This window comes from Somniosus microcephalus, chromosome 8 (genome assembly GCF_052327205.1).
Source record: "Somniosus microcephalus isolate GS21.2 chromosome 8, FLI_Smic_1.0, whole genome shotgun sequence".
NCBI lineage: Eukaryota > Metazoa > Chordata > Chondrichthyes > Squaliformes > Somniosidae > Somniosus > Somniosus microcephalus.
In genome coordinates, this window is record NC_140994.1 from 164,596,167 (window position 1) to 164,616,535 (window position 20,369).

At 44.2% G+C, this 20,369-nt stretch overlaps 1 protein-coding gene across 5 annotated transcripts in view; it reads left to right on the top strand.

The window, feature by feature from the left end:
- Positions 1-317: 317 nt before the first annotated feature.
- LOC147113909 (putative E3 ubiquitin-protein ligase MID2) overlaps positions 318-20,369 on the top strand; it is a 114,700-nt gene continuing 94,648 nt past the window's right edge. For 3 of the 5 annotated variants that reach the window (XM_085995316.1, XM_085995317.1, XM_085995313.1), the window contains exon 1: positions 318-508. The gene's annotated coding sequence lies outside the window, so the exon portion shown is untranslated. The remainder of the gene's footprint in view (positions 509-20,369) is intronic. The other 2 variants (XM_085995315.1, XM_085995314.1) reach the window with 2 other exon arrangements.

Genomic DNA, 20,369 nt, shown 5'->3' on the forward strand with positions numbered 1-20,369 from the left:
ATTAGTGATTTTGTTAATTCGGAGAAAAAGAGTCCTTTCTCTCATTTTTCATGATAAGAGGAATGTCAGGCCCTAGAAAACTGTCAGGATAAATGTGAGAAATGGCAAGATGATTGGGAGTGTTTGTTGATTGTTGTTCATGTTGTGCTAAACAGTGATGTCGTTTGTCAGCTTCTAATTAGTGTGTGATCTCATAATGCACGTTTGTTGATTGGCAGAATTTGATTGGTTGATGGGGATCTACATAAAACCACCTGCTTGGGTCACTAATTTTAAAGAGGCCACTTAAAGCTGATTTTGTATTGTGATTAGATATACCCCAGCAAATATATGTGATTCAATTTTGCATCATCTTACACTATAACATCATTTGATCTTATGACATCACAAATATCACATTATGATATAATTAAATAATTTGCAGTTCACTTAGGTGTCAAACGCAATTACTGTTGAGTATGAGGAATTAACGACACGTTGTCATCGCTTGATATTTAACACAAATTTGGTGAGTTATTCTCATTTTAAATGTCTTTACTATGTAGTGTTCTTGTTTTGTTACATGTATTGTCAATTAGGTGAAAATCAGAGTGAGGGGTTATAGTGTTGGGGGATTGATGACATTTTCTGTGTGAGCAATCAGTACTCCAAAGCTTAGTGTAACATAGGTCAAATGCAGTTCAGAGCTTCGTCTAGACTGTCCCATCACTGGACCTTAATGCCAATAATATTACATTGAATCCCTTTTAATCTTTTAATCATCACTTTAAAATCTACATCAAGAAGAAAAATGGCCTTGGAATCCAAGTACTTTTGTTATCCATCAAAGATTTCAGTTTGATTAGGATTGAAGTCAGACCGGTTTTCACATTAGTTCCACCATCTTTTTTTTTAACAGTTTGGGAACTACTATGTTTGTCATTACTGAGTAAAATCTCCTAGGGATTTCCCAACAAAGAGAACAAAAAAAACTGTTAGCATTTTTATTTAGATCTGTGAGTATTGTTTGTATATTATTTATTACTAAAGAATAATCAGATGTTGTCACTACATTCAAATTTATATAGGCACACATAGGTGGGACTCATTACCAGTCAGTCGTATGTAAATTCTTCAACTGCTCTGACCACTTTTGCATAATATTGGCATTCAAAATAAATCCACTATTATCTCTATTTTCACAGTATCTTGCTTTGCTCCTCTTCTAAATTCTCTTCACAGTGTTTAGTTCATTTTTTTTTGTAATTTAGTACATCAGTAGGTTTGAAACATCTACTGCATGTTAAGTGGTTAAGTGTTTGACCTTTCTCTATAGTCTTTTCCTAGGGTTGATCCTTTATTAAATACTTTTATCTTGAACACTTCTCAACTTAACAGTGCCAAATTAATTGAAGGAATATTCCATTTAGTATCTATGGATTTTTGAAAGTTAAAATCAAAATGTGATTTAAATCTTCCTGAAGTACAATTTTTGCTGGGGTTCTTCCAATCTCCTGCCATAACTTTGGCAAAACATTGGCAGAAACCCTGGAGAAACAATGTAAACAGCCATTTACATTGTTTCTCTCAAGCTTCCACTGAAGTTATGGCAGGAGATCAGGAGAACCCCTGAAGAAATTCTACCCCACTGTTACAAATTCGGGTCTGCTGTAGACACCTTCTCGGTTCATTGGTGTCAATCACTCCTGTAAGTGGTCTGAGCATCTTACATTTATGGGAGTTGATTCACACTGCCTTATATCGGCTTGTATGGTAGTGTGACCCAAGAGTGTAACAATAGTACCTTCTTGTGACCTAAACCAGATATACATGTCTTTCACACATGTACTTCTTCAATCTCTCTGAAGGTGGATTAAGCAAACACTTGATGAGATGAGACTTGAAATGAATCATTAATCTGCTTTATTTCACAGCACATAAATAGACAGAGCAGGGAGAAACTCTTAATTCCACAATACTGAGCTAACACTACTTTTTGCATTCATGTTTAGTCAATTGTACATTTGATTGGCTCAAAAATCTGTTAAATTGTAAAATATTTTTGCCGCTCAGACATGCTTTGGAGTATGATATCCTGAGTTGTGATGACTCTGCAACCACACTTTTAGGTGGGACACCTTTAAAAGGTGTGACACTATCAACACATGCTAGATACAAATCTTTTCATTATATTGATTACTTGTGGTTTTGTCCAGGGAAAGTTGAGACAAAGTGAACTTCCTTCAGAGTAGATTAGTGAGGCTATAGGTAGAGGTATAGGGATCTGCAGCTTCTGGAGACAGTCGGTGCAAAATACCCAGGACCTGCCCATTTCTTGTAGCCACAGTGTTGATCTGCCTGGTCTAGTTGAGCTTATGGTCAGTCCCCAGGATGTTGGTGATGGTGGACTTGGCAATGAAGGTGCTGTTGAAAGTCATGGGGAGATGGCTGGGCTGTCTCTTGTTTGAGCTGATCATTAACTGGTACCTAAATGAAGCTAATGTTATCTGCAAGATGGATGTTATTGAGGTCTTGCTGTAGCCTGGAAAGGGTGACTTAATTATCAAAGGAGTTGTGAATGGAGCGGAACACTGACCGGGTCGGACAAAGTCTACATGGATTTACAAAAGGTAAATCTTGCTTGACTAATCTACTGGAATTTTTTGAGGATGTAACTGGTAAAATAGATAAGGGAGAACCAGTGGATGTGGTGTATTTGGATTTTCAAAAGGCTTTCGATAAGGTCCCGCATAAGGGATTAGCATGTAAAATTAAGGCACATGGGATTGGGGGCAAGCTATTGACTTGGATAGAGAACTGGTTGGCAGACAGAAAGCAAAGAGTTGGAATAAACAGGCTTTTTTCCGAGTGGCAGGCAGTGACTAGTGGGGTACCGCAGGGATCGGTCCTTGGACCCCAGCTATTCACAATATATATTAATGATCTGGACGAGGGAACTAGATGTAATATCTCCAAGTTTGCAGATGACACAAAGCTGGGTGGGCGTGTGTGCTGTGAGGAGGATGCCGAGAAACTCCAGTATGATTTGGACAGGTTGGGTGATTGGGCAGAAACATCCTCACAGCACACACGCCCTCACAGCACACACGCCCACCCAGCTTTGTGTCGTCTGCAAACTTGGAGATATTACATCTAGTTCCCTCATCCAGATCATTAATATATATTGTGAATAGCTGGGGTCCAAGGACCGATCCCTGTGGTACCCCACTAGTCACTGCCTGCCACTCAGAAAAAGAGCCGTTTATTCCAACTCTTTGCTTTCTGTCTGCCAACCAGTTCTCTATCCAAGTCAATACCTTGCCCTCAATCCCATGTGCCTTAATTTTACACGGTAATCTCTTATGTGTGACCTTATCGAAAGCCTTTTGAAAATCCAAATACACCACATCCACTGGTTCTCCCTTATCTATTTTACCAGTTACATCCTCAAAAAATTCCAGTAGATTAGTCAAGCAAGATTTCCCTTTTGTAAATCCATGTTGACTTTGTCCGATCCAGTCAGTGTTCCGCTCCATTCACAACTCCTTTGATAATTAAGTCGCCCTTGTCAGGCTACAGCAAGACCTCAATAACATCCATCTTGCAGATAACATTAGCGTCATATAGGTACCAGTTAATGATCAGCTCAAACAAGAGACAGCCCAGCCATCTCCCCATGACTTTCAACAGCACCTTCATTGCCAAGTCCGCCATCACCAACATCCTGGGGACTGACCATAAGCTCAACTAGACCAGGCAGATCAATGCTGTGGCTACAAGAAATGGGCAGGTCCTGGGTATTTTGCACCGACTGGCTCCAGAAGCTGCAGATCCCCATACCTCTACCTATAGCCTCACTAATCTACTCTGAAGGAAGTTCACATGCAGGGCCTCTTCTGTTAAATCAGGTTTTTCTCATTTGCTGATGAAGCATTTACACTATTAGCTGATCATTAACTGGTACCTATATGACGCTAATGTTATCTGCAAGATGGATGTTATTGAGGCCTTGCTGTAGCCTGGCAAGGGTGACTTAATTATCAAAGGAGTTGTGAATGGAGCGGGACACTGACCGGATCGGACAAAGTCAACATGGATTTACAAAAGGTAAATCTTGCTTGACTAATCTACTGGAATTTTTTGAGGATGTAACTGGTAGAATAGATAAGGGAGAACCAGTGGATGTGGTGTATTTGGACTTTCAGAAGGCTTTTGATTAGGTCCCGCATAAGAGGCTAGCATGCAAAGTTAAAGCACATGGGACTGGGGGTAAGGTACTGAATTGGATAGAAAACTGGTTGGTAGACAGGAAGCAAAGAGTTGGAATAAACGGGTCTTTTTCCGAGTGGAAGGCAGAGACTAGTGGAGTACTGCAGGGATCGGTGCTAGGACCCCAGTTATTCACAATATATATTAATGATCTAGATGAGGGAACTAGATGTAATATCTCCAAGTTGGCAAACAACACAAAGGTGGGTGGGCGTGTGTGCTGTGAGGAGGATGCAGAGAAACTCCAGTACGATTTGAACAGGTTGGGCGATTGGGCAGATGCATGGTAGATGCAATATAACGTGGATAAATGTGAGGTTATCCACTTTGGTGTCAAAAACAGGAAGGCAGATTATTATCTGAATGGCAATAGATTGGGAGAAGGGGAAGTGCAATGAGACCTGGGTGTTCTTGTGCACCAGTCGATGAAAGTAAGCATGCAGGTGCAGCAGGCGGTTAAGAAGGCAAATGGTATGTTGGTCTTCGTAGCGAGAGGGTTTGAGTACAGGAACAAGGATGTCTTGCTGCAGTTGTACAGGGCCTTGGTGAGACCACATCTTGAGTATTGTGTGCAGTTTTGGTCGCCTTATCTGAGGAAGGATGTTCTTGCCATGGAAGGAGTACAGCGAAGATTCACCAGACTGATACCTGGGATGGCAGGAATGACGTATGAGGCGAGATTGGGTCGATTGGGCTTGTACTCGCTGGAGTTTAGAAGAATGAGAGGGGATCTCATCGAAACTTATTAAATTCTAACAGGACTAGACAGACTAGATGCTGGAAGGATGTTCCCGATGGTCGGGGAGTCCAGAACCAGGGGTCACAGTCTAAGGATAAGGGGTAAGCCATTTAGGACAGAGATGAGGAGGAATTTCTTCACCCAGAGAGTGGTGAACCTGTGGAATACTCTGCCAAAGGAGGCAGTAGAGGCCAGTTCATTAAATATATTCAAGAAGGAGTTAGATATATTTCTTAAGGCTAAAGGGATCAAGGGATATGGGGAGAAGGCAGGAACAGGGTACTGAATTTGGATGATCAGCCATGATCTCATTGAATGGCGGAGCAGGCTCGAGGGACCGAATGGCCTACTCCTGCTCCTATCTTCTATGTTTCTATAATTGTCAGTGAATGGCATCACTCCAGATCTTATGATGAAGTTAAGGTTATTGATGAAGTATCCGAAAATGGTTCGGCGGAGAACAATTCCCTGAGGACATCCTACAGTATTGTCCTGGGGCTGTGATAATTGGCCTCTAAAAATCACAATCATCTTCCTTTGGCCAAGATTTTCTGGGGGGTCAGCGGGCGCAATCGGTGGTGGGTCGGGTGAGAAAGTGATTTTCTTTCCTTGCAGGTCGGGACCCCGCTGTGAACCCGCCGCCACGTGCCTTTCCCAATGTCGGGTCTGTCAGCGCAGCGGCGGGAGAGCCAATTCAGGTAATTATGACCTTGTTTAGAAATCATTAAGAATACATTTGAGCTCACCTTTGATTTTACGTGCTCGCCCATGGGGTTCACGCTGGTCGTGGATCACATCTGTCAAGCTGAGGTGGGAGCTCAATGGCCATTGAATCAGCTGTTGAGTTGACAGCTTCAAATGTACAGTAAAAGCTCCCACCTTACGGAGATATCTTCCCTCAGCCACAAGCTCATCCTCACTGCATTTCCACTACAGGTTCACCATGCTGCAAGTCTTTACACAAGTCTCCATCCAGTCTGACTTCATTACCTCTCTCACCATTGACCTTCTCGCTTCTGTCAGCTCTACTTCATCTGCCATCTATTCCATCATCATGGGTGCCCTTTATACTCTCTCGCCTTGGTCCTCAGAATGCAACCACGATCAGCCCCAACACCAGCAGCACCAGGCACACCAGCAGCACTAACAACACCACCAACCTTCTTCGCAGTCACCTGATGCTGCACAGGACAGAGGGCATCAGCACCCAGCCACATTGCTGCCTGGGAGGTCAGGGATGGACTAACCATGGCCAGATTTACTTCACTTTACTTCGGGCACCACCGACGTCACCCGTCACGGACCCGCTGAGGTTAGTAAAATCCCGGCCTTTGTGTCAGGTATAGCTCCATCAACTGAAGGGTTTTATCTTTGTCCCCCATTGACCTCAGTTTTGCTGGGGCTCCTTGGCACCACACTCGAATGCTGTCTTGATGTTGAGGGCAGCTACTCTCACCTCTCTTCTAGTACTCAACTCTTGCAATCACATCAGGATCAAGGCTGTGACGAGCTCTGAAGCTGAGTAGTTCTGGCAGAACTTGAATTGAATATCATTGAGCAGGTTATCAGTGAGTAGGGGGACAATTGATGGCTCTGTTGATGATTCCTTCCAGCACTATTGATGATTAGCAGAGGGCTTATAGCACAGTAATTTGCCTGGTTAGATTTATCCTGTTTTTTCTGGATAGGACATAACAGGGTAATCTTTCACATTGTCTGGTAGATACCAGTGTCATATCTGTGATGGAACAGTTTTGTTAGTTTTGTTAGGTCTGGTGTACAGGTCTTCAGAACCACTGCCAAGATATTTTCAGGGCTCATAGCCAGTGCCACTCAGCTATTTCTTACTGTCACATGGAGTGAACTGAAGTGGATGGAAACTGGCATCTATGATGGTAGGGACCTCAGGTGGGTGCCAAGCAGGATCATTCATTTGGCACTTGCAAACACTTCAGCCTTGTCTTGGACTTATGTGCTAGGCACCATCATTGTTTAGGATGGAGATGTTTAAGGACACTTTTAAAATTGCCTGGGTAGCCACCATCACCCTCGACTGAATGTTGTAGGATTACAGAGATTTTCTCTGATCTGTTGGTTGTGAGATCACATGGCTCTGTCCAAAGCCCATTGCTTTTGGTGTTTAGTATGTTTCTGTCATAGTATCCTTCACAATTAATCAAATCTGTCCTTTTTTTAATTACTTCCTTCAGTGACAGACCAGAGGCAAGAAGAACATGCAGATATAAACAATTTCAACAAACAAGATTTAAATGAACTAAATTATGATCCTAGATGGTTGTTGGAGTAATCTCTCCTTTTGACTTTGAAATGGATTACTTCTAGTTAAAAATGTAGTTCAAATTTGCCAATTTTGGGCAGGCTAAAAGTTCTCTCCTTTTCAAATATTATGGGCTGGATTTTGCCAATGGGGAGCTTTTGGAGACGGGACTCCCACTTGTCAGGTTTTAGTTCCGCCTCCATCCACTTCTGGCCACCCCACGCTATTTTCCTTTGATTGACCTTGTTAAGCCTGCCCAGCAGACTTAGCAGGCCAATTAAGGGGAAGCCAGTTACTGAGAACGTCAGCGTATGATGTTTCATCTGTCAAAAATTTTTGACAGATGAAGTGTCATTGTTTGACTGCTCAGTAAAGCTGTCAAACACTGACATTCTATGTTGTTTGATGAGTCCTTGTATTCAAGGCTCATCAAACCGCTTTCTTTAGCAGAAATTAGATGGTTGTTGCATTGGAGAATGCAGCAGCCATCTGTCATCTCTGCCGCGGAGGTGCAAGACTCTCCGCATCCCCAACTGTTGAAGCCTGCAGGAAGAAACAAAGGTAAGTAAACATTTTCTATCACTTTCCACTCACCTCACATACTTAGCTCTCCACACTTGCACCCATCACTTACCTTCACAGCACACTTTCGCACCCCTCCGACTTCCGCAGACCCACTGCTCGCCTCAGTGACCCTGGTGGGGTTCACAGCCTTTGGGAAGCCTGCACTTGTGTGGGTAAAATGGGGATAATCCTCTTATCTGCCTGTTAACTACCTGTTAACAAGCAGTTAAGTGGCTGTAATCCCCTTCCTGCCTCCAGGAGAGGAGACCCGGCGCAGGTTGGCTACCCGCCTCCCGGAAAGATAGCACGGAGGTGGGTTGGGGGCGGGTTGGGCAAAATCGCAAAATCGCGCCCAAGAATTTGGAACAAGATTGCAGTTCTGTTACACCTTGCTCTTGCCTTTTTGTCAAAGTTATTGATCCTAAACCACCTTTTAAGTTTTACTGCCCCAGTCTCAAATAGTGCTCAATATGTTTTCTGCTCTCTGACTAAATGGAATAGTCAGCTCGGATATATATTTCCCTACATTCAGCCAGTGTTGCATCATTGTACTTGGCACAATGAAGGGAGTGAGTTAGCACTCCAGTCTCTACTAGTTAACAGCAATTGATAATGGATAAAAAGTGTTCATAAAAATCTTTGTGCAAACCACTACTGTAAGTTGAGTAAGTGTTTTCGATAGCATCTTACTTATGAGAAGCATCTGTGTATCAGGTACTTGGTGTAATATAAGTAACAATTTCTTGCATTTCTTTACTTCACAAGGATAGTTGTCAGAAATGCATATTTTATCATTGTGTCACTACTTGTCACAGCTTAGCAGATTGCTGAATTAACAGGAGACATGTGTCTAGTTATATAGACAGTGATTGTGCAATTTACATTCTATTATCCCTAAAAATGTATAACCTGAGCAAAAAAGCATTTACTTAAGCGAGAAAGCAGACAAAATAAATCTCTTAGCAGGAGTTTAGGGTGCAGTTAATGCTGGTACTTCTGTATCAATGCAAAGTAGTTTTGGGAATGAAGCGACATAAAAGGTATCAATCAATGCCAGGCCTGAATCCGATGCCTACCTGTACTAATGCTAGTGTCAGATTCTTTCCAAGCGGCAATCTCGCACTGCTTCAAGTTCACGCAGCTACACTATAATTCCAATACTGTGTGAAGCCGACTTCAGAAGCATCCAGGCAGTTCATTACAGAATTGTTTTAGAAATGCAACCCCTTTAGTTAATTAGTTAAATGAAAATGATTCCTCAATAAAGTAATGCTAATCATTTGCATTTTGTTATTCCATGAAATATTGTGATTTTAAATTTGCTAGAATAAATAAAAGCATTTGTCACTCTTAAGGAGGTATGATTTTGGTGCAGACATTGCCATTTTGAGAAGAGTGTTTGAATTAAATTAAATTAAATTAAGTTAAATAAATTATGGTATGTGCAAGTATAACAAGCCACACTTGAGCATTTCTTTAATGTGTTTTGTTATTCAGTCTCATATGAGAGAAATTCTTAAGTTCATTTAATCTATCTAACTATAAAGATGAAGGATTTTAAAGGAAAACAGGATTGATTTATAGGGCTGGGTTTTGCCAATGGGGAGCTTTTGGAGGCGGGACTCTCGCTTGTCGGGTTTTATTCCCGCCTCCAACAACTTCTGGCCAACCCACGCTATTTTCCTTTGACTGACCTTGTTAAGCCCACCCAGCGGGCTTAGCAGGCCAATTAAGGGGAAGCCGGTTACAGAGAACGTCAGCGTATGCACCCAAACATTTTTGACAGATGAATTGTCATCGTTTGACAGCTCTGTGAAGCTGTCAAACACTGACATTCTATGTTGTTTGATGAGTCCTTGTATTCAAGACTCATCAAACCGCTTTCTTTAGCAGAAATTAGATGGTTGTTGCATTGGCGAATGCAGCAGCCATCTGTCATCTCTGCCGCGGAGATGCGAGGCTCTCCTCATCCCCAACTTTTGAAGCCTGCAGGAAGAAACAAAGGTAAGCAAACATTTTCTATCACCTTCCACTCACCTCACATACTTATCTCTCCACACTTGCACCCATCACTTACCTTCACAAAGCACTTTTGCACCCCTCCAACCCCCCAAGACCCACTGCTCACCTCAGTGACCCTGGAGGGGTTCGCAGCCTTTGGGAAGCCTGTACTTGTGTGGGTAAATTGGGGATAATCCTCTTATCTGCCTGTTAACTACCTGTTAACAGGGAGTTAAGTGGCTGTAATCCCCTCCCCGCCTCCAGGAGACGGGACCCAGTGTGGGTCGGCTACCCGCCTCCTGGGAAGATGGCACGGAGGCGGGTTGGGAGCGGGATGGGTACCTGCCCCCAGATTCTGCCATTTTCCCAGCAGTCCCGCCTCCAAACCTGCCTTCCCAGGGTTGGCAAGATCGTACCCATAATCTTTCAAATATCCACAGTAAGCACTTGTGTAGATTGTAAACAGAAAGAATAGTTTCAGAGTCTCATAAAAGAAACAGTTACAAACATTTGGAGAATATTTTATTATTTACACATATATATTCCACAAGTTGTTAGCATGCAGATGTTCAGGAAAAAGGAACTTTTTAGTCAATCTGCAGCTTTGTTTATGTTGCTGGATAAAGTATTTCCGTGGTTGAGTCATCAAAGGCTCGGAAACCATGGAAGATCTAGACCCAGATATCCCATTGTTTTAAGTGGATATCAATGATATCAGTTTAGTATAGTTAGGACCCCAGTATGGTGCCTCGGATTTTCCATCTAGTACCGTTTTTAGTTGAAAAATAACAAACCCACAATGAAAGTGAATTACTGCATTTCATTTTTATTGCTCTGAAGCTGAAGGCCCAGTCCGTACTAGTGAGCAGCAAAAGGACCTTGGGGTAGAAATTCGTTTAAGTCTGTTTTCAGGCCGCGCGCTTGGAGCAACTCAGGCTTCAAATTAATCCACCTGATTCATTTAAATAAAACAGGAGGGCTGCCAATGCTACTCGCACTGCTCATTGCAGCTTGCTTAATGGGGGCATCAATATTGTGTGCTGCTGACGCCATTTAAAGACAGCCTGTACTTCTTAAAGGGAAGGTGCACTTTGGCTGCAGGCAACTATCACTGTCGATAATGGCAGGCACAGGAGAAGCTGCAAGGGCCACCTGTTTCTCTGATGCTGTGACATTGGTAGAGATCAGCAGGAGGAGGGACCGCTTCTATCTACAAGGCGGCAGGAAGTTATTAAGGGAAGCTGCCTGGCATAAGTAGGCAGAGGTGGCAGAGTGGGTGGGTGCCAGAAGCATTGTCCCTAGGACATGGCTGCAATGTTGATAACGTTCAGTGGCTTCACAAGGTCAGCTAAAGTAAGCCTCCTAACTCATATCTCTCATCACTCTCTGCTTAGCCCTGCACTACCTGCAGCCCAAGAACTCCTAAACCTTACCTCCCCAATTACCAGCACTCTTCTCCAATCACTGCAGCACACTTCACTCCACATCTTTCTGTTCCTACAGTAGCACTCTGCACCTGCTACTCTCCTCACTATTACTTCCCTCACCTCCACACACCTCTGCCATTTTTCACAAACGAGCTTTTCTATCTTGTCATGCGCAGCCTCAAAACATCACACTAGGCTAACAGTAACACACTCCCTTCTTTCTTGCAGAGTATGTTCACACACAATAACAGGGAGCAGGCAGCTACAGGAGAAGGGACACCGTTCATCCATATGCTGCCCCCACTTGAAGAACAAATATGGACATCATGGGCAGGGGTTGACACCAGTTTCACAAAAAGGGTCCTGATTCAGGCGCAGGACCCTTATTAACATATTTAAATTATGCCTACATTTTATCAGGCAGCAGCATGGGATGGCAATCGAGCGCCTGAACCAATATGGTTTTTCACCCATTTCTGGCAAGGGACATGACGCAGCAAAATTTCATTTTGTGTCGCCCATTTTGGACTGAGAAAGCATGTGAAATGCATAACAATTTTTTGCCTCCTGAAATGATGCAGGTCCCATTTCAATATTAAACAGAGAATCCAACATCTGTTTAGACTAGTTGGAGCTTGTGACTACTATTTCAGGGTCTTTAGCTGCCTGACCAGTGGTCCTTAAAGGGATCACTCAAAAAAAAAAAGTCCAAAATTTTGTTTGTAGTGAAGTTGAAAGGAGTAGGTGTGTACTACCTGGCTTCATAAAACAACTGCGAGCCATTTCTGGCTCACACTTATCCCTGTCCAGATTGACTCCCCCAACCGCCCCCAGACTTACCCGTGGACCTCTGCACCAGTAAACATTGGTTAGGCCCAGGCAGGCAAGCTGCACCTGACTGATAACCCTAGCTCGCCAGAATTATGACGATGAGGCCCAAGGGTGAATTTAGTTTGGTCTTCGGGCCTCTTTGTGATGGTATGCCATTGGTGCAGGCTTCCAGAATCACTCCCAGTTTATGGGTGCTAACAAATTTAGGCCTCAGAGTCATTATAGGACATGTATATGTGTGTGCCCAATAATATGGGGAGTTGCCATGTAATGCATTGCAAGGGCATATGAAATGGGAGTTGCAGCTGTGACAGATTGTTGCCTAGCAGGATTCTGATGGAAACTGCAATGCTAATGAATTTCTGTTGACAGAAAGTTCTGCACAATGGGGGTTGCTTTCACTGCACCACTGCTACTTGATTTAATGGGAGGAGAATGAACAGGAGCAGAGAAGGACTGCCAAAGATGTCAGATAGTGCCAAAGGCATACTGTTAAGACTTGCTGCTTTGCCACTCATCTCATTCACAGGCACAGCTACCTGGCAATGACAGCATAGCATTACCTCCAGAAGATGAGATTTAGCAGTGAGACAGTTATGGATTGTGACTTCTGCTTCGGGGACACCTGCAGACAACCTCCTACATAAGCCACTGTCAGTGGCCATGAAGGTGACCATAGCTGCAGTTTTTATATTTCCAGTTCTTTCTAGGTTAGCACGTGGCACATCAGCAGTATCAGCCAATTTGCTGTTTACCGATGTCTCAAACAGGTGACTGATGCTTTATTCAGGAGGGCCAATGAAATAAGCCATCCAATTCCACTAGAGTTGCAGGTCTTCCTCAAGTGCAAGAGGTGATTGATGGCATCCTTATGGCCATCTAGGTCGCTAGTGATAATGCAATGTTCTAAATGAACAGAAAGAGGTTCTACACCATCAACGTGCAGTTAGACAAATTGGCCATTGGGTTTTTTATCTGGTTTTTCGCCTCTCCCGGGAGATCACATGGGTTCGGGTGGGATGGAGAGTGATAGAAGATTTGAGGTTAGGATCAGATCAGCCATGATCTTATTGAATGGCGGAGCAGGCTCGAGGGGCCGATTGGCCTACTCATGCTCCTAGCTCCTATTTCTTATGTTCTTATGTTCTTATGTCAATGCCCATTTCCCAGGTATCTCCTGTGATGCTTTAATTTTACTCTAATCATCTGTACCAGGCTGAGTTGAAGGCGAAAGGATTCGGGAAGGATGGCTTCTGGGAGAGCAAAGCTATCCTCTTCAGCCCAAGCTAACGACTACATTCTGGCAGCTAGGGACAAAAACAGAACATGAAGATGGTGAAGTCCTTGTAATCACCAGAATCATTACCATCGCCATTTTAAAGCAATACTTCGAATAGCACCTTGTCTGAAGCAGCAGAACTGGAGTGCAACAAGCTCAGCACTTGCCAAAATCGCATTGGGCTGGCCCAGCAAGATTTATTTATGTACTGTGAGCACCTGGCCCATATTGGACCTGGTGCTGGGACCCACCAAAACTGGGGGAGGGTGATCACTTAAAGGTAAGTAGCTGCATTAGGGAAAAAGCTGTTTCAGTCTTTTGCATTTTTAGCCAAAGCTGCATGGTGCAAAAGAAGCAGTTGACCAAACCCTTGGGAGGTTAACTAGATATGGAAGCAGGAAGCGGATTAAGTGATGAAGTGAATGCCCTACTTGATGGCTGGTGAAGTAGAAGTGCTGCTGTGTGAGACAAGTGTGAGGAGGCTTGCCCTGTTTAAGACTTTGGAACACCATCCCCAAAAGACAATGGTGCAGCATACCTGGCAGAAAGTATCAGGCAGGTTCGGGAGTGAGAGAAAGTTGAGGAATTAGAACAGTTAGTTCAACTTCAGCAGTAGTAAAAACTCTCAAGAGCACCGTACAGGATTAATTGAGTATAGAGAGCATACGAAGCAATCAGTATGATTGCAGAATCAATGGGCTGGATTTTACCAACTTTGGTGAGTCTGTGGCGGGTCTCGCCCCCACTGCTGTCTCCATCCCAGCCTCTGAAATGAATCGACCATGATTGGGCTAGTTAAGCCCGCCCAGCGCATTTGCTGGCCAATTAGAGGAAACAGGTCTCGTGATGTCGTTTGATGACGCGTCATCAGCCGATTTCCTTAAAGACACCATGGCCAACTTTCTTTCGACATTTGAGCTGTCAGTGTTCTACAGCATTAAAGTACTGCAATCACTGACAAGCACTGCACAGAGGTGCAGGGCTGCACCCAAGCTCTCCCATGACTCCCTCCATATGCTTATAGAGGGAGTCACAGCACACAGGGAGGTCCTCTTCCCTTCCCATAGCTGGAAGAGACCTCCCCAGGAGACCAACGCAGCTTGGTTGCACATTGCAGAGGAGGTCACAAGCAGGGATGTGGTCAGGAGGACCTGGGTGCAGTGCCATAAATGTTTCAATGATCTCAGTAGATCACAAAACATTAGTACAAAGCCACACTCAACCTCATCCTGCTATGCCTCTCATCACATCCCCATCACTCTGCCTTCCCTACCCTACTCCTGCACATCCTTACCCACACCAACTTACCTTGCATCTCCACCCATCCCTCTCTATCTACATTATCACTTCCCCATCTCGCTAGCCACCCCTCACACTCACCCTCATCCTCGTGCAATCATACCAACTAACAACACACAAGGGTAGGTGTTTTATGCAATGTTCATATAAAGTTTCTGTTAATGTGGTGTCAAACATTGAAACCTTATTTTCAACACGTTGCATTCTTGGACAGATTTGTGAGCATCTTTGGAAGTGACTTTGTGAGTTCCAGTGAATGATGAGATATAACGGTACCCCCCACGATGATGATGATTATGAAAGGAATAGCTTGGGCTGCTTTACGGTATTGTAGGGATGCTTTACGGTGTTGGTGTGGGGTGGTGCCAACCTGGCTCATCAACAACAACAAATTGTATTTATATAGTGCCTTTAATGTAGTAAAACGTCCCATGGCGCTTCACTGGAGTATTAAAAGACAAAGAATTTGACACCAAGCCACATAAGGAGAAATTAGGGCCGGTGACCAAATGCTTGACCAAAGAGGTAGGTTTTAAGGAGCTACTTAAAGGAGGAAAGAGAGGTGGAGAGGTTTAGGCAGGGAATTCCAAAGCTTAGGGCCTAGGCAACAGAAGGCAGGGCCACCAATGGTTGAGCGATTATAATCAGGGCTGCTCAAGAGGGCAGAATTAGAGGAGCGCAGATATCTCGGGTGGGGGGGCAGTTTTGTGGGGCTGGTGGAGATTACAGAGATAGGGAGGGGCGAGGCCAGGGAGGGATTTAAAAACAAGGATGAGAATTTTGAAATCGAGGCGTTGCTTAACCTGGAGCCAATGTAGGTCAGCGAGCACAGGGGTGATGGGTGAATGGGATTTGGTGCGAGTTAGGACACAGGCAGCTGAGTTTTGGATGACCTCAAGTTTACATAGGGTAGAATGTGGGGGGCCAGCCAGGAGTGCGTGGAATAGTCAAGTCTAGATTTCAGCAGCAGATGAGCTGAGGCAAGGGAGAAGACGAGCGATGTTATGGAGGGGGAAATAGGCGTTCTTAGTTATGCTGCGGATATGTGGTCAGGAGCTCATTTCATCATGTGGCAGCCTGTGTGTACAGCATCAAGTGAAGTAAATCTGGCCATGGTGAGTCCATCCCTGGCCTCCCAGGTAGCAATGTAGTGGAGTGCTGATGCCCTGTGTCCTGTGCAGCATCAGTTGATTGCGGAGAAGGTTGGTGTTGTTGTTGGTGCTGCTGGTGTGCCTGGTGTTGCTGGTGTGCCTGGTTCTGCTGGCGTTAAGGCTGATTATGGTGGGATTCTGAGGACCAAGGTGAGAGAGTTTCAAGGGCACCCATGCTGATGGAATAGATGGTAAGTGAAGTAGAGATGACAGAAGCAATCTGTCAATGGTGGAAGAGGTCAAACTGGATGGAGACTTGTGTAACGATTTGCAGCATCCTGAATCTGTAGTGGAAATGCAGCTTAGAAAAGCTAGTGGTTAAGGGAACATTTCCCAATCAGCTGGGAGCTTTGACTTGACATTTGAAGCTGTCAACTCATCAGCTGATTCAATGGCCACTGACCTCAGCTTGACAGACAAGGTCTAGGCACAGCACGAAACTGGTGGGTGGTGACCTGTCAAATCCAAAAAGCTGGGAAAAAACCATTGATAAGTGGCTGTAAACAAGCCACTAATTATTTTAATTGCCTCCCCCGCCACTGCGTGTCGGGTCTGCTCAGCACTGACAGACCTGACATTTGGTAAAGGCGCATGGCGGCGGGTTCACAGCGGGATCCCGACCCGCTGGAGTAAAAAAGCACCTTCCCACCCAACCGCGCCTGCTGACTCCCCCCACCCCCCAGCACACCGCCCCCCCCCACCCCCCCGCCACCAGCCCAATATGTCACAATTCACAAAACTACTGTAATTCTTTCAGGTGGTAAATAGATTTGCAAATTAGGAATAGCTGAGTTGTTACATTTTGATTGGTTTCAGAAAACATTTGATAAGTTACCGCACATGAAGCTTTTAAAGAAAATTAAGGCTTATGGGGTAAAAATTGGGTAACGCCCCTTCGTCGGAGCACTAATTGCGATCAAACTCGAAAAACCTCAGTTGCACTGATATCAGGCCGTGCTGTGCTGCTATTTTTGGGCGGAGATTTACACTAGTGCATTATTCGCGCAAGTCTAGGAATCTTTTGTATGCGAGATGAGCAATACAAATGAGCGGCAGAAGACGACAGAAGCAGCGTAAATGATCAAGGAATTTAGTGCATAGTGCTGTTTTAGCGTAAAAGCGCCATAAATCAGTTAGGCTCAAAGTCTCTTGGGAAAAACTGGCACAGAGCCGCCCTTACAATGAAACTTTCCAGGAAATTCAGGACCAGATATTTTTGTCTTTGGGTTTATACAGTTTTAAAAAGCCAGGGTAACTAAGTATAAAAATAGCTTAGTTTAGGACATCTTTATGGAATTTCCTTTTGTTATGTGGTAATGTTTCTCTGGGGTATGATCAACATGCCTGGTTGCAATGCAAATAGCCTTTGTCACATTAGACTAATATTCAACATTTTAAATTGAATATTAATTCACAGTTTTTGTTAATTAAATTTGTCAGATTCCAACCTAATTACTTTAATCTACATCAATACATATGCTTTTAGATTGCTTGTCAGTAGTTAACTACTGGAATTATTTGGCTATTAGTTCTCAAACTAGCTGATCAAACAAAGCTCCATTGTAAATTGCAGTTTAGGATTGGTGTTATTGTATGGAGCAAAACATCACTGTGGCTTTCATCATTAATGTTTTTTTAATTCATTTATGGGATGTGGATGTCGCTGGCAAAGCCAGCATTTATTGACCATCCCTAATTGCCCTTGAGAAGGTGGTGGTGAGCCGCCTTCTTGAACCGCTACAGTCCATGTGGTGAAGGTACTCCCACAGTGCTGTTAGGTAGGGAGTTCCAGGGTTTTGACCCAGCGACTTGTTGGAGATAGTCATTGCCTGGCACTTCTGTGGCACGAATATTACCTGCCACTTATCAGCCCAAGCCTGAACTTAGTCCAGGTCTTGTTGCATGCGGGCAGGGACTGGTTCATTATCTGAGGAGTTGTGAATGGTGCTGAACACTGTGCAGTCATCAGCGAACATCCCCATTTCTGACCTTATGTTGGAGGGAATTTCATTGATGAAGCAGCTGAAGATGGTTGGGCCTAGGACACTGCCCTGAGGAACTCCTGCAGTGATGTCCTGGGGCTGTGATGATTGACCTTCAACCACCACAACCATCTTACTTTGTGCTAGGTATGACTCCAGCCAGTGGAGCGTTTTCTCCCCGATTCCCATTGTAGTGGCGCTTCTTAGTTTCCAAACAGGCAGCCACTGAGCTGTGGGGTTTTTAACAACGAGTAGACGCGTGTCGAAATAAAACGTTCCCAAACGTAGCTTTGTCTTTTAAACTGTTTACTATAACACTTAACAAACGGAATTACAAAGCAAACACGTATAAACGAACACGGTCAAAAACTATACTGCTCCAAACCTCACAACTTCTGCCTCCTTCAACCACGTGCAGTTTAAACTGTAAAATGGCTGCACCCACGTGTGGCTTAGGGACTGTTCCATTGTGGCAAGAATGAAGGGGGTGTCTCGGACTATACTACTGGAGCAAGAAGATAGGGGGTTTCTTAATACAATAAGTCGGTCAGGTAAATTAACTGTATTATGCCATTTAACCACTATTTTAAAGTATTTTCTTAAGCTTTTATGGCTCTTACATTCCGGCCCCTAATTGACTAGGCACATGAAGCATATCAATTACTCAAACATTAAGAGTCATAAACTAATGAGTTCAACATATTTACAATATAAGTGTCCACTTTTTTCGTTCGGGAACCTTTCACGCTGCTTCTTGTAGCAGGCAGAGCTTTGTGATCGGTCTTTCCAGGGTACTGGTCTTGGTTTGCAAACAAACGCGACGAACGACGCCTCTGGAGTCTAGCATGGTCTTAATTATTTTTCCCATCAACCAAGAATTTCTAGGGGCTGAATCATCCACAATTAAGACAATGTCTCCGACAATGAAGTTCCTCTTTATTTTGGACCATTTTTGACGCTCCTGTAGCAGAGGTAAGTATTCTCTTGTCCATCTGGTCCAGAAAAGGTCTGACATATACTGAACTTGCCTCCACTTCCGACGGGCATACAGATCTTCCTTTTTGAAGACTCCCGGGGGCATGGCTGGCTGTGTTTTCAACAACAACAGGTGGTTCGGAGTCAGGGCTTCGAGGTCATTGGGATCATCTGATGTCTTAGTTATCGGTCGGTCATTAATGATGGCTTCGACCTCGCACAGAACGGTTTGGAGTCCCTCGTCGTCAAGCGCTTGCTGCTTCAGTACAGAACTGAGTAGTTTTCTTACGGTGCGTATCTGTCTTTCCCAGACACCTCCGTGGTGGGATGCAGCCGGAGGATTGAAGATCCACTTAATTCCTGTTTGCATCATGGCTTCCTGTATTTTAAGCTGATTCCAACCTTCAATAGCTTCCCGTAGTTCTCTCTCCGCTCCGACGAAATTAGTGCCATTATCAGAACGCATAATGGACACCTGTCCTCTTCTACAGGCAAAGCGCCGCAAGGCGTTAATACAGGAATCAGTGTCAAGCGTGTGTGCCACCTCAATATGAACAGCTCTGATGGTCAAACAAGTGAAAAGCACACCATATCTCTTGACAAGGCTCCGTCCTCGCTTTACCTCGAAAGGCCCGAAATAATCCACCCCTACGTTTGTAAATGGGGGCTTGTCTGGTAACAAACGGTCTTCAGGCAGGTCTGCCATTTTCTGCTCCCCAGCTCTAGCGTGTAACCGTCTGCAAACAATGCATTCAGAGAGTATTTTTCTTATTACGGAATTAGCTCCTGGAATCCAGTATCTTTGTCTTAGCTTCGCAAGCACGTGATTCCTCCCACTGTGTCCAATACTCTGGTGTATATGCTGAAGAATGAGGGTAGCAACCCGGAGGTCCTTAGAAAGGATAGCAGGATGCTTGGCCTCCTCTGGCATAGCAGATTTGTTTAGTCTCCCTCCCACCCTCAGTACTCCATCTTGCAGTGTAGGGTCCAGCTTGTAGATATGACTACCTTTCTTGATTGGAGTATTTCGCTGTAGAGCTTCGATTTCTTCTGGGTATCTTTGTCTTTGACTGAAGCGAACTATCTCCTTCTCAGCCTTGGCCAAATCCTCCACGGTCAATGAATTCTTGCCCAATGTGGTCTTGTGATGATGCGTATACTGCTGTAGAAGCATTCTCTGCTTATCAGGGTTACTTTCAGACTGACTGATAGTGGCTCGGTACTCTTTTCTCTTACCGCTCAGGTGTAGCAGCAACTCTTTCAACCTTAGAAACCATGCAACTGCTTTCCTCAACTGGTGCCATCCTGAGAAATGGTTAACAAGCTTGTTCACTGTGTCAAAGTTCTCTTTCGTATTTATGAGATTTACTGTGACTGATCTCTTGACTTCGACGTCGTCTTCTGTTGACACGGACTTCAGACAGTCGTCGACATAAAAGTTTCTGAAGATTGTCTCCACAGCCTCTGATGGTGCTTTGCCTTTGCCATCTTCTGCAGTTTTTCTGAGAGCGTAGCTTGCACAGCTGGGAGATGATGTGGCTCCGAACAAGTGTACGGCCATTCTACATTCCACCATCGCTTGACTAATGGTCGCC